This window comes from Ambystoma mexicanum, chromosome 3q (assembly GCF_040938575.1).
Source record: "Ambystoma mexicanum isolate Mex_15411 chromosome 3q, UKY_AmexF1_1, whole genome shotgun sequence".
Taxonomy (NCBI): domain Eukaryota; kingdom Metazoa; phylum Chordata; class Amphibia; order Caudata; family Ambystomatidae; genus Ambystoma; species Ambystoma mexicanum.
The window spans coordinates 926553715-926567477 of NC_090926.1; the positions used below are offsets into that span (position 1 = coordinate 926553715).

The window sequence follows — 13763 nt, forward strand, 5'->3', positions numbered from 1 at the left end:
TCGCCAGGAGGTCGAGGTTGTTGGTGGATAAGGTGTCTGCTATTTCTGTGGCGTGGGCCACTAGTGATCTAGCGTTGATCAAGGCTCCGGATAGAGTGGTTGTGTTAGGTGTGTCCTGGATTGTTATAGGGATGAGTTTGGGTTGGGTGGAGCTATTCCAGTGTGTGGTTAAGTTTGGGCATACTTTAGGGTGTTGGGGGGATAGATCTTAGGATCTTGTTCTGATAGCTGGGCTCGTAGAAACGGGGTAATCTGGCTCGAAGCATGATGTTTCTTTCTGAGGTCGGACAGGGTGCATTTTCTGCTGGGTACATGGTTAAAGCAGCAGTAGAAGTTGTGAGGTGTAATAAGGGTATGAGGAGGTATGGTAGGGTTTCTGATTCTTGCTAAGACGCATTGTACAGTTTGGGGTGGGCTGAAGGTGGAGCATAGATATCTAGAGAGGCCGCTGGAGGCTGGCATTGGGCGTTTGTGCTAGATGCGATATTCAGGCGATAGGCAAATTAGGACTAGTCCCGCAACAGAGTGGTAGGTGAGCATATGTTAGATGCGGCGTTCAGGTAAAAGGGCAAATTAGGGCTAGTCCCGCATCAGAGTAGCATTCAAGTAACAGGGCAAAACAGGGCTTGTCCCGCATCAGAGTAGCATTCAAGTAACAGGGCAAAACAGGGCTAGTCCCGCATCAGAGTAGCATTAAAGTAGCAGGGCAAAACAGGGCTAGTCCCGCATCAGAGTAGCATTCAAGTAACAGGGCAAAACAGGGCTAGTTCAGCATCAGAATAGCATTCAAGTAGCAGGGCAAAACAGGGCTAGTCCTGCATCAGGTCACAGGTAAGCATGTGCTAGATGCGACATTCAAGTGGTATGGTAGAGAGGGGCTGATGTATCATTACCGTGTCAAGGCGGCGGCTGTGTCTAGATACAGTAATCAGTTGTTGTGCTAGATGAGGTTGAGAGCAACCATTAATGTTGTGGGTGGGCTGGGGATTAAGATCAATAATAGCAAATCAATCAATAATAGCAGAAAGGATGCATGTAGGCTGTACAGGCAATCTGAGTGCGACTGTGCAGTTGTAGGGTAACATATGTTAGCAGTGGCAGGTTTGCTAAAAACGATTTTCGGCAGTCTAAGTGCGACTATACGCCTGATGGCTAAAATAGGTTGGCAGGGCAAGTAAGTTAATACAGTTTCCAGACAATCTAAATGTGGCTAAGCATCTGTAGGCATTCAAGTAGCAGGGCAAAGCAGGGAGATAGTAAAACAACACCAATAGTGTAATGGTGTAATGGGTGTAGATGCAAATAGACTAAAGTAATGCTGAGCCAGTAGGATGATAATGCTAGCGTAAACACAGATACACTGGGATTACAGTGGGCTGGTACCAGGTAACTTTGCTTCCAAAACAGTAACAGAGAATGTTCTTAAGGGGCTACATTTTAACACGCAAGCGCAAGTGAGATTGAACGACCAAGGTACTATGTGTGCCCTGGTCAAGATTTACAGGGCGGTAAAGCAGGGTTGTACCCTGGCTCACATTTGTATAATATATATGTATCCGATATTTCTTCATGCTTCACACCAGGAGTTAGTTGTTTTCCAAGAATCGGTGACCGCCCAATACCTTGTTTGCTATACACCGACGACCTGGTAATGTTCAACTCTACATCTGGCGGTGCGAGGGCCATGTTTGAAAGCTTAGTAAAATATGCTATTGAGAACGAATTGATTATTAATATGGAGAAAACAATGGTAATGGTGGTCGCGTCCAAGAAGGTTAAGTGCCCTGGATTTGCCACCAGTTTGGGGTCACTTGATTACGTGGTGATGTACCCATATTTGAGCCTTGATATGAGTGCTAATAGATCTTATACTAATATAAAAGAGGCCAAGACGGTAAAGGCATGCCGCCTGACCCACTTGATAGAGTAATGTGAAAAATAAACGGCAGGCCGCTCACTAGAAGGGATAATCACCCTCTACTGCCAGTGTTTTCGCCCTATGGTCTTATATGATATATGATATTTTATTTATAGCGTGCCCATTGACAAGTGTTTCAAAGCGCGATGAGGCAGGGGAGAGGAACAAGGGGTGGGGGACAATGATCTTATTAGGCCCAGTGACACTGAGATCTCACAAGTGCAGGGGCGAGGAAAGGGGAACAGTGCCGAGGGAAGGGGAGGAGGAGCAAGTGCAGGACATAGGATCTAAACATCAAGAAACAAGAAGTGTGGCCAGCAGGTGGCAGTGTAAGGTTAAGTGCTGAACAGCAAGTGATAGTGCAGGTAGGGGGACTGTAGGGTTACATATACAGCCCAAGTGCAGGGATGCCAGGAGGCAGTGGAGGTGTGCAAGGGAGGCCAGGGACCCTGGCCCGTGATTCATAGGGTAGCCAGGTAACCAGTGCAGTATCAGACAGGGGATCAGCAGGAAAGAGGAAGGAAGAAGGCAGAAGCAAAGAGGAGAGTCTTAAGCTGCTTCTGGAACCAGAGATGGTTCTGCTCAAGTTTCAGAGACACAGGGAGGCTGCTCCGGAGGGAGGCGCCTGCCGAAGAGAGAGCTCTACCCCCAGCTCGTAACTTGGAAAAGCGCCTGACCCTCAAGGAGTTGCAGGTGGAGGAGCGAAGGGCTCGAGTAGGAAGATACTTCAGAAAAGTATGTTGGAGATATTTTGGTCCCAGGCCCCAGAAGGCCTTGTGGACAATGGAAAGGGTCTTGAATTATATCCTTGCAGCCACTGGGAGCCAATGGAGGGATTTCAGTGCTGGAGACATACAATCCCTGGGCTTGAGTCCAAGGACAAGTCCTGCAGTCCTGTTCTGGATGAATTGCTGAGGATGGAGAGCAGAGGCAGGCATATTTAAAAAGAGGCTGTTACAGTAGTGAAGCATAGAGAGAACAAGAGTTCTAGAAACAGTGAGCTTCTGGGGGAAGGAGAGGTTAGGGAGAATACCTCTGAGGATGTGCAGTTGGTAGTTAGACTTCTTATAGATGTCAGAGATGTGAGGAGAGAAGGAGAGTGTGGAGTCAAATATAACCTTGAGGTTCTTAGCCTTGCAGGTGGGAGCAGGAGGATGGCCAAGGATCGGCCGGCCAGAGCGTGAGGGGAAAGAGGGGTGCAGGTGTGTTAATGACGAGGATCTCCGTCTTGCTGGCATTCAGGCAGAGATCATTGGCGGCGCACCACTCTTGGATTGCAGAGAGACAATCCGGGATGAGAGAAGGAGAAGAGGCAGCAGTGGGGAGCCTTGAAAGTGAGCTGGATGTCATCCACATAGCATTGGAAGTTGGCGCAGAAAGCAGCAATGTGGTGGGCGAGAGGTGGCAGGTACTGGTTGAACAACCAGGGAGAGAGGTAATAGCCCTGGGGAACACCGCAGGTGGAGAGAGAGATAGAGGAGAGGAAGGACCTAAATTGGACCTGGGAGGGTTTGGTTAAAGAGGAAAGAAGTTAACCAGGCCATAGCCTGATCAGTGATACCCAGATTATCACAGAGCCCGATGAGCAGGATGGCATGGTTAACCGTGTCAAAGGCAGAAGAGAGATCAAGTAGGATGACGACGGAGGGGAGTATCATACGCTGTCATCGCCAATAATCTCTGTGGCACAGGTGGCGGCATGTTGCTGCTATTCCTATCTGTTCTTCTAAGATGGTATCTCACTGCGTGAGCAGCGCTCCGGTCTGCCACAGTGGCTTGGCATACCCACACGTCCTTGCAGTGTTTATCTTCCCCGGAGCCCGGGACTTCAGCGTGTTTCTACTCTGCTACCCACTTTAGCCACGCTACGTGAGTTAGTGTCCCGTTACTTTAGGCGAACTGGTCTAACTACCAGCACAATCCTAATCTCTTTTACCTTTTCTCTCTCTTCTACAGCAATACAGAACGTCCCACATTCTAACCCTTCCTTTCCAACTCACTTCTTGGCTTACCGTCTTAGTTCCAGAGACCACGTCCCCAGCGGTACAAACAGTTCCTCCTTCCCCTTCTTCGCTCATTCGTACTAATCGCTATAAATTACTTCAATCCTATATTTGTGACTCCCTATAGGTTCTATCTTGCGGTTCCTATCTAAACCCACTTTCCTTGTAAAGAGATTCTCTGAGTCGCCAGGTTCCGCGGCTCCTCACACCAGGATTACAGACACCATCCTTAGCAGTACGTTCTATTTTACACTCTTGGAAACCTGACGCTCAAATCCTTTCTCTGCTAACGTTTCCTTTGGTTCCATACAGACTGCCACACAGAACACCAACCTTCCCAGACCAGCTCTACAAAGCATCTCTGGCTCGGTAACAAATCACTGCAGCAGTTTCTCTAGAACCCTTCATATGCCCGGTAGACAAACAACATTGATATCAATTCCTCACCTTCCAGTCTTAGTGGAATTGCTTACTATCTTTTCTTCTCTAAATACCACACAGGTATTGTCCTTTCCAGACCACATCCTCAGGTGGCATTCTCCCAGACCTACTCCCCGTGCTTGGGTAATAGTCTTTCGTCTCTTAAAATAACTTCCTCCCTTCTTGCCTGTTCTCTGCTCCTTACTTTCGCTTTATCATTGCAGAGGCTAGTGAAGGGAATCTGCAGTCCAGCCAGCAGCACTCTCCTCTACAGACAGCACATCATCTGTAAGCTACATTCACTTCAGTGACCATCGCTTCACCTGCTGAACACCTTCCCCACGAGGGTTTCCCTGGAATTTCTGTTCAGTCCATATTCAGTTTGGACTGTATAGGAAGACCAGTGGATTCTCAAGTCTTCTTGGTTGCTGTACCCGGTCAAGGTTGGTGCTGTCTTTGCCTTTTTACAATTAGAAATCATTGAAGTGTGTACCAAAGTGTTAAGGCATTACAGGGAGATTAGAATCAAGGTTAGAGAGCAGGTCTTCATGGATGTTCAGGTGAGCAGTTTCCCTGCTTTGGCTGCCATGAAACCAGACTGATGGTCATAGAGACAGCCAACAGATTCACTGTGATGATTAAGCTGGGAGATGGCCAGCTTTTCCAGGAGATTGGCCAGAAAAGGAGTGATAGAGATCGGGTGATAATTAGCCGGAAGGGAGGGGTCGGCTGAAGGCTTCTTGAGAAGAGGGTGCACAAGAGAGTGCTTCAGGGGGGAGGGAAAGGTACCAAAGGTGAAGGAGTGGTTGCAGAATTCAACCAAGGCTGGGGCGAGGGTGTCAATGTGGTCCTTGATGGTTTTGGAAGAACAGTGAAGAACCTGTTTAGATGGTATTTTCATAGATCGGACTTGTCTAGAAACCTCATCGGAGGTGAAGATAGGAAAGGCAGAGAAGAGGGCCAGGGGGGAACATTGCAGGGGGGCCAGAGGGAGATGAGGGTGTGAGGGGTATGAAGCAAGAGAAGCCGGGAGGGTGGACAGGATGTCTTGAGTTTTAGAGATGAAGTGAGAAGCCAGGGCTGTACAGAGGGCCTGGGAAGGGACAGGAGAGGTAGAGAATGCGGCAGGACTGGCCAGTTCGGCCGAGTTGTTAGATGTCACTGTAACAGAGGCTTGGATGTGAGCTCTCTTCTTAGTGAGGACAGGGAGTCGGTATTGCCTTTGGAGCAGGCGACAGGCCAGTTTGTCAGAGGGTGTACAAGATGCCAACCATTTCCTCTCAGCCATCCTACACTTGCCTTTAAGGGTGATGAGGTCTGAGTCATACCAGGAGTTGCACTTGATTTTGGGCTTCATGTGGATTCTCATAACAGGGGCAAGTGAATTAAGAGTATCAGAGATAGCAGACTGGAGCATGGAAAGGGCTGTGTCAGGGTGTGTGTCAGACAGAGGTGCAGGAGAGGGCGGGAAAGAGGCAGCGAAAGCCTCAGCTGATACACGCTTCATGGATCGAATGACTGAGAAGGTGGGTGGCAGTGTGGAGTTGGGCTTGGCTTGAGGGGTAGAGAGAGAGATGAGAGGAGAAAGTGGTCACTCCAGGAAAGAGGAGTTGTCAGAGAGTTAGAGAGGGGGAGGTCTGAGGAGATCAGAACATCAAGAGTGTGCCCTGCAGAGTGAGTCGGGCCAGAGGGAGATGGTTATATGCCTTATCCATGGGCGAGTACAACTTAGGGATATTTTCGGAAGCAGATCCTAAAATTACAACCATTGACTCCTGTTGAGTATCTTAGACTGGAGCTAGTGTTGGTTTCCCTTAAGGGTGAAATTATGATTAGACAGGGATTGCTCCATTTAAAAATCAATTCCTTGGGTCCCTGAGATAGATTAAGCCATAAGTATAGTGGAGAGGAATTTAATAGAGGAATTGCCAGGTTGTAAGAAGGTATCGAATGGTTCCCTGACTTTAAACGAGGTAGTAAATTTCCCATCTTTAAACAGTTATTTAAAAGCAAATGGAAGAAATGGAATTGGACAAATAATGATGTGCACCTTTCCACATTGCGTACCTATACGCATGTCTCATGTGTTACTCCTCGGTTTCTGCAAACCTAAAGATACTTGAGACAGTGTCCTAGTCCGGCGGTCCAGTATTTTATATTGAGATTACGGACAAACCACCTCCCTATGCACATTTTTCAAGGTGCTCAATTTAAGATCCCAGTACAGCATAGGATTGGGTTTGGCTTACATGACCATAATGGGTAGTGTTGTGTATAACTATGAGTCCGAAAGTGTGCACATGTACCGACTATGGTGTGTAATTGTAAAACCTATATCCAATGACAATTGTTAGAGAAGACTGCAATGCACTCAGCATTCACTCTTTCTCTTATGAAATAATGTTATTTTATGATTGAATACATTTTAATGGAGTTACAGATTTTATATATGTACGATTAGCAAACTTTTATATTGTAGTCTATAATTGTTTTAACGTTTTAACAGTTGAATATTTAGCATCTTTTGAAATGTTTTTATTTAGTGTTATTCAACGCTAAAACAGATGAGGTTATGTTAAAATACTCCTGAGATAAGGTTATACAATTACACTGCGACCACCAATGTGGTTTAGTATGTCCAGTTGTATATTATTTAATTGTTGACCAGATCAACCTGACACATGTTTCGAATCTTGGCTCTTCGTCTGAGGCTGTTACTTGTAAAACATATTCCATTACAGGTGTTAGTGACAATTATGAGTGATTAGTTAGAGTACCATAAGCAAAATCCACCATAGGCACCAAAAACAAGGTTGCATCAGAAAATGGCATAGCACAATACCAGCATCATATATATAAATCCATTTTCATGTGTTGTGTAAGGCATTACACCCACACCTTACAATTTACCTGCAGCCCGCAACATACAAACACTATGGGCCTCATTACGAGTTTGGGGGCAGCCATTAGCACCATGGCTGCCTCCAAACCGGGCTCCATTACCGGGTTCCTGCAATGGGGACTTACCGGGCCATTCCGACATAGGAGGACCCGGTAATTCCTCCTTGCAGGAACCATTCCCCATTCCCATTTGAGCCCCCATAGGGCTCAATGGGAATAGGGAGGGAGGTAACAACGGGCACATTACAAGTGTCCCGTTGTTACCTCCTCTTCCCCTCGCGGGACCCGGAAAAGACGTCTGGTTTTACCAGACGTCTGATCCGGGTTCCGCAAAGGGAAACTCGTAATCGACACTCCCGTAATGAAGGGGGCCGGTCCCATACCGGCCCCCTTCATTACGGGAGCGCCAAGGTCATAATGAGGCCCTATAACTTTTGCAAGCGCTGTGATTCTCTGGTTCTGTGTGCCCCTTCTCTCTCTTATGTTAAAATGCCACTAGACCATTTGCTTATGATATAATAGGTTGGTGAACTTAATTATTGTGGAACTGTGTGGTGTATTAAATTTTAAGTTTTAATTGTTCATTTTCAATTGTTAATGTTGATTTGTTAGTATTAATTATTTTGTATTTTAACCTGCATTTATCAGGTATTGTGGAATTTTATGTATTTTATGTATTTTTCTTTGTTTAGTTAAGGTTCTTTGAACTACATAAAAATACATTAATAATTTAAAAAAATACATATGATTTAGTAAACAATAAACCTAATATAAAAAGAAACAATACACCAAACAACTAAAAAAGAAGTAAAATATCATATAGAGTAACAGCGTAGTAACATTTACAAATAATGTATAGACAACATTGCACTGTGCATAAAAAAATGCAAACATGTAATGTGTGCCCAATTAAATTGAGTACATAATGCAAACTGTAAATAACAAAAGCAGCATAAACATAATACACATTAAAACAAAAATAAGTAAAAGAGTTTAACATTTTTATTATAATCAAACAAATATTCACACAACACATTGCATTACTTTCACTATAATATTTTATAGCAAAAACAACGTATTGCAGAACAAAACAAGGTTAATAATTGATTTCAGTATATCTGCTCCAATTTTCAATGTTATGAGGATGACACTTGGCTCTCTTTCAGGCTCCCCTCAGCCACATCTGCTTATTCTCTCATACCGAACTGTCTGGCCACGATTCAGGAATGGTGTGCCGCCAATGATCTCTGCCTTATTTCCAGTAAGACTGAGTTCCTCCTCATTGGGACACCCGCTCCATCCTTTCCTCTCTCTCTCTGGCCGCCCACTCTGGGTCCTCTTCCTGCTCCTTCCTGTGAGGCTAAAAACCTTGGTGTCATCTTCGACTCCACCCTTTCATTCTCTCCTCACATCTCTGACGTCTCTAAGAAGTCAAGCTATCAGCTGCACCTCCTCAGAGGTATTCTTCCTTTTCTCATTTTCACCCAGAAGCTCACTGTGTCCAGAGCTCTGGTGCTCTCTAGGTTGGACTATTGCAACAGCCTCTTTCTAAATCTTCCTGCCTCTACTCTTCGACCTTTACAACTTATCCGGAACAGGACTGCAAGACTTGTCTGTGGCCTCAAGCCCAGCGATCGTATCTCTCCAGCTCTGAAATCTTTTCACTGGCTCCCCGTGGCTGCAAGGATCAACTTCAAGATCCTCTGCCGTGTCCACAAGGCGTTCTGAGGCCTGGGGCCGCTCTACCACCAACTTTCTCTTCCAAAACATCTTCCTTCTCGAGCTCTCCGCTCATCCATCTCCACCTCCAACTCTCGGAGGGTCAGACACTTCTCCAAGCAGAGAGTTGGGGGCAGATCTATCTCCTCGGCTGGGGCCTCCCTGCCTCTCTCCCCAACACTTAAGGGGCTGTATCTGCAACCCTATAGTCCCTTCTCTCTGCACTTATGAGCCACCCGCTGGCTGCACTTGTGAATTAACTGCACTTTCCCTTTCCCCTCCCCACCTGGCACTTTTCCCCTTTCATCTTCCCCGCACTTGCGTGATCTGAATGACACAAGGCCTAGTAAGATCATTATTTTGTCTTCCCTTGATTCCCCCTCCTTGTCTTGTCGTGCCTAGAAACACTTGTGTACAGGCGCGTTATAAATGCCCCATCATATCATATGATTTATATTTGTTAATTTATCGATAAAGTTTATCATGTTGTTTCCTTAACATTATTATTCCTGATGTTTGTATACTATGTTTGTGTTGGTTTAACCTTAACTCTGTTGTAAAAAAAAAATGAATACCAATGTCAATAATACTTTTTTACTTTACTAATAAAATCATATTTTTGTAATCCTGTGTTACTTGAGTTATTTAAGTGCTCTATGTTGATTTAGGTGTTATACCACACTAACCTGAAATCTCCTGAAATCTGCCTTACTGCTCAGTCTACGCGTATCTTGATAGAGTTTGGCCACACCTAAGTGTCAATTACCCTGTTCATCATCTAGGGTGGCCTCTGAAGTCTTACACCCAACAATGCACATATACCTGTCACGCTAAGGAATGAGACCAAGAGAATAATTGCAAGTAAAACAAATTTATATAAGATGAATGCAAGCAGAGAACTCTGCTGTCCAAGAGCGCTCTGCCAAACAATACACAAGCAGCACATTAAAAAGACAGACATCGTCAGCTGTGACGTTTCACATAGGGTACAAATCTTGGCAATTAATTGGGGGAAGGCCTATGCCATTCTCGATCACATAGGGGAGGTCAGATGTTAATTCGACATTGCTCCCTTTCGCTCCGGGCACCCATGGGTCTGCTGGGCTCATCACCGTGGTGTGAAGGTCGGGTCAGAGGAGTGCTACATATCTATCTCTCGAAGCTAGCACAACAGGAACTGATGGCATGAGACAAATGACAAGCATACAATTTGAGCATGAATGGGGGCACTTTCAGAACCCATTGACAGATGTATAAGGCATTCCAACCCCTGTACCCAGAGGTTCATAAAACACAGCGCCCCAGACCCGAGCGCCTGCCCCGTGGGTGTTGATCTACTTGATGCCTAATGATACGGGTAGACATGTGTTAGGTTTAGGAAGGATATATTGGTGTCTGGGATTAGGGCTATGGTGGGTGTCCCCATCTGGTCACTACGAGGGGTCAGATGTGTATCTGTATCAAAGATCAGAGGGGCATGAGCCCAGTGGACTGTGGCCTGGCGGGGTGGGGGTTGAGAGTGCACGAGCAGGTTTGTGGAGATGGATGGGCATACGACCTGGGGTCTGCGTCGGTCTCACACAGTGCAGTGAGATCATCTGTCCTGGGATGATACTAAATGTTGCAACAATGAATAGCTGGACTTCCGTGAGAACAGGGCTTGTGCGAAGCTGGCTGGAGGCGGAGGTGGCCTGGGCTGTCTTTGCAAGGTGCTAGTCAAGGTAGAGGCAGTATTTAGAGATCATTTTTGGGCCTGGTAAAAGATGGCCTCAGGTGTGTCACAAAATGGAGTCTCTAGGCATCAATACAGGCGTGGATATTTGTTTGTTTACTGCTGTTGGTTAGTGTGAATAATTGACAGGGTGTGGGGGGCGTCTCCCCCTTTAGCATATGCGAGACCTTACTCAGCGCGGGAATGGAGAGGGGACAGAAAAGACCACATCCCCTCCAGCACCTCTCAGAATCCCTAAACAGGTCTGGTAATGAAAATCCATCTTAATAGTAAGCACATGGGAATAGACTTTTTTTAGATTGAATAAACATGTTGGAACATCAGTTGTCTAAGTGCAAAATATCAGGTCCATAATGTTTCAAAGAACATTTCACTTTAAAGTTTCTATCTGAGAAACGTGGGCTCCTTTCAAACTAGTAGCTTTGTGAGAACTACAAAAACAGCGGAAATTAACAGATGGAATTAGTGAAAAAAAGTGGTACGGTCATAGGAAGAAGGTCATAGGAAGAAGGTCTTAAAGAAGCAGGTATGGAGAGATTCTGGTTTCAAGAACATTATTGACTATCTTTAAATATCTAATTTTAAATTGAGCTCTTTAAAGGCAGCCTTGGTGTTAAGATGGATTCCTAAACTTTGACCTGGTGGGCAGAGGTTTAGAAGGCCACCGTCAGTTTAGTGAAACAGGGGAACCTTCTGGACAAGCCAGACAAATCTAGGTAGCTTGGCAGGTGGTCAGGACTAAGTCTCAGGAGGGGTGAGAGTGATCGGAAGCCCACAAAGAGCACACACAGCCACAAACCACAAATTACTCTTAGACAAGTGTATATGAAAAATACCTATATATTTATTGCCGGCTGGACTAAATACACAAGTAAACTTTGGTTATGCAAAAACAGTTATCACACAAAATCCGTATACTATACAATATATATATACACATTACATTTCCTAATGCACTACAGTGATAAACTCCAGTCACAACCTTTAAAGAGACGGTTGAGTTAATACATGTATCGCATTAGGCAATTCTTCACAGTTCATTCCCTAACTTTCGAGTGTAGCCTTGTGCTCAACAGTACAGGTGAAGCAAAAAGCGGGTCTTCTTGTGAGGGCTGTAGCAAATCAGGAAGGGGCTTGAGGCGATAAGAATTGGTTCCCACTATTCGAGTAGGGTCTGCCCTTGATGGCAGAGCAATTTTTAATATGTGGGAATAGCTAGGGATACTCGTGCGTAACAGTGATCAGTTGTGGCAGGGGACCACCAGTAAGTGATGCAAGTACTCACTGACCCTCGGCACAGTCGGACCAAATTTTACCAGTTTAGTCGAGGTCGCTAGTAGGTTTGAGTCCTGCAGTTTTGCGGCACCCCGGCTCTCAGCGGCTGCAGAGAGAACGATTGTCCGTGATGGGACAGTTGCCTTTTCGCAGTTTCCCAAGGAGGCATGAAGAAAATTCTGGTGCAGCAGGCTTCAGGGCATAGGAGAGCAGAACAACAAAGGATCTACAGCGACCGTCACCAACTTCTAGTGACGCAGGAATCACAGATGCGGGCAGCGTTACACACTCTCCTAATTCGGGACCCAAAGGAACTAGACCAGCGAAATTTGGCAGGAGAATGCACGGAACCACAAGCAAGCGATGTCCCAAGTCTCGAGTTTTCAATCGAGACATTGGGGGTTCTAAGGGATACCCTGAGGTAGAACTGAACAGTTCACTGGATGGCCCAGAAACACTTCCAAAGGGGCTTATTCGGTGGGTAAGGCTGGGCTTCTTGATCAAAGAAGAAAGCAGGGGTCCAACGGGACAGTACAGGGCGAAAGGTTCCAAAACCTTCCAAAGCGTCTCCGGCGGTTTCATAAGTATGTTTCTTAATGCAGGAGGCTTGGCTCCTTCTGTAGATTGGTGAGAACTCAAGTGATTGACCTGGAATGGATGCAGAGCCCCTTCTCTTATCCAAGATTAGTTTTGTGCCAAATCAAGGGCTTCCAATTGAAGATATGCTCTCATGCAGGCATCCCAGTCGTGGACCAAGCACAGTCCATGGGGGTCTCAGTCATTCAGGCATCCTGGCACCAGTAGTGTGGATTGGGACCAGAAAGTCCCTGGGCACACACGCGTGACAGGCAGAAGCCCACGAAAGAGATCTGTTTTCGCAGGAGGCTGCATGCCCAAATAAGGAAAACCCAGGTTACTCGACCTGGGTGAAGGCAAGAGATAAAATGGCCATGGGACAGAACAAAATACTTTGTGGCTCTGCCATTTTTGGACGTAGTCACAGTCTTTAACCAAACGAGGCAAACGCGGTGTGATTCAGTAAAAAGAACTAAAACATTATAAAAAGTAACTTCTGCCACCAGTTCGTCCCAGGCACACTCGTACAACACCAAAAGATCCTTTGAAGGTGTCTAGGCCCATAGAACAAAAAAACCCCCAGTGCATGGTACTTATTACAAGGTACATTGTGCACTGTTCAAACGTTACCAAGAAATGGCAACATTGTCAAAGTCTAAGGGAACCAAAGTTTCCCAGTACTGACAGTCTAAAGGACGTGTCAGTTTCCCCAAAACAAGTGAGCAAAAGAACAGGGGAGTTCAGCTGAAGGGTGGGCTCCACTGGAAAAAGTCAGGATAGGACAGCTAAACAAAAGCAAAAAGTGTGGGTGGGGGGGTCCACAAATGGAGGGAAAATTTCACATAAATGAAATCTTTCCTAACACTTGGTGAATAAATGGAGCAGGAATTCTTTGGTCATGCCTTCATCAGCATCTCTACTTGCTATTTATTGTCTTTATTACTGTCCACTTTGGATATCCTACTCTTCAAATGAGCCATGAGCTGAGACTCTTTTCTCCCACTGCAATCTCACTATTTTGGAAAATTCACTAAATATACTTTGGATGCTTTATGCTGCGGGATAAGTAGATTTGCCAGTCAATCTTTGAAGAAGCATAAAAATATTTAATATTTGCATGAACTATCGCTTGTCTATGGTTTAGAGTTAATGAACATATGAACAACATTTTTGTGTCTTTTGCCCTGAATATAATATATAATTTTTCATTTTGTTTTAA

General features: G+C 45.5%; 1 protein-coding gene across 1 annotated transcript in view; it reads right to left on the bottom strand.

Annotated features, from left to right (window-relative positions):
• The window catches only part of LOC138583119 (ATP-binding cassette sub-family A member 9-like), a 2601648-nt gene that overhangs the window by 2134609 nt on the left and 453276 nt on the right, over positions 1-13763 (bottom strand). The window lies entirely within an intron of this gene.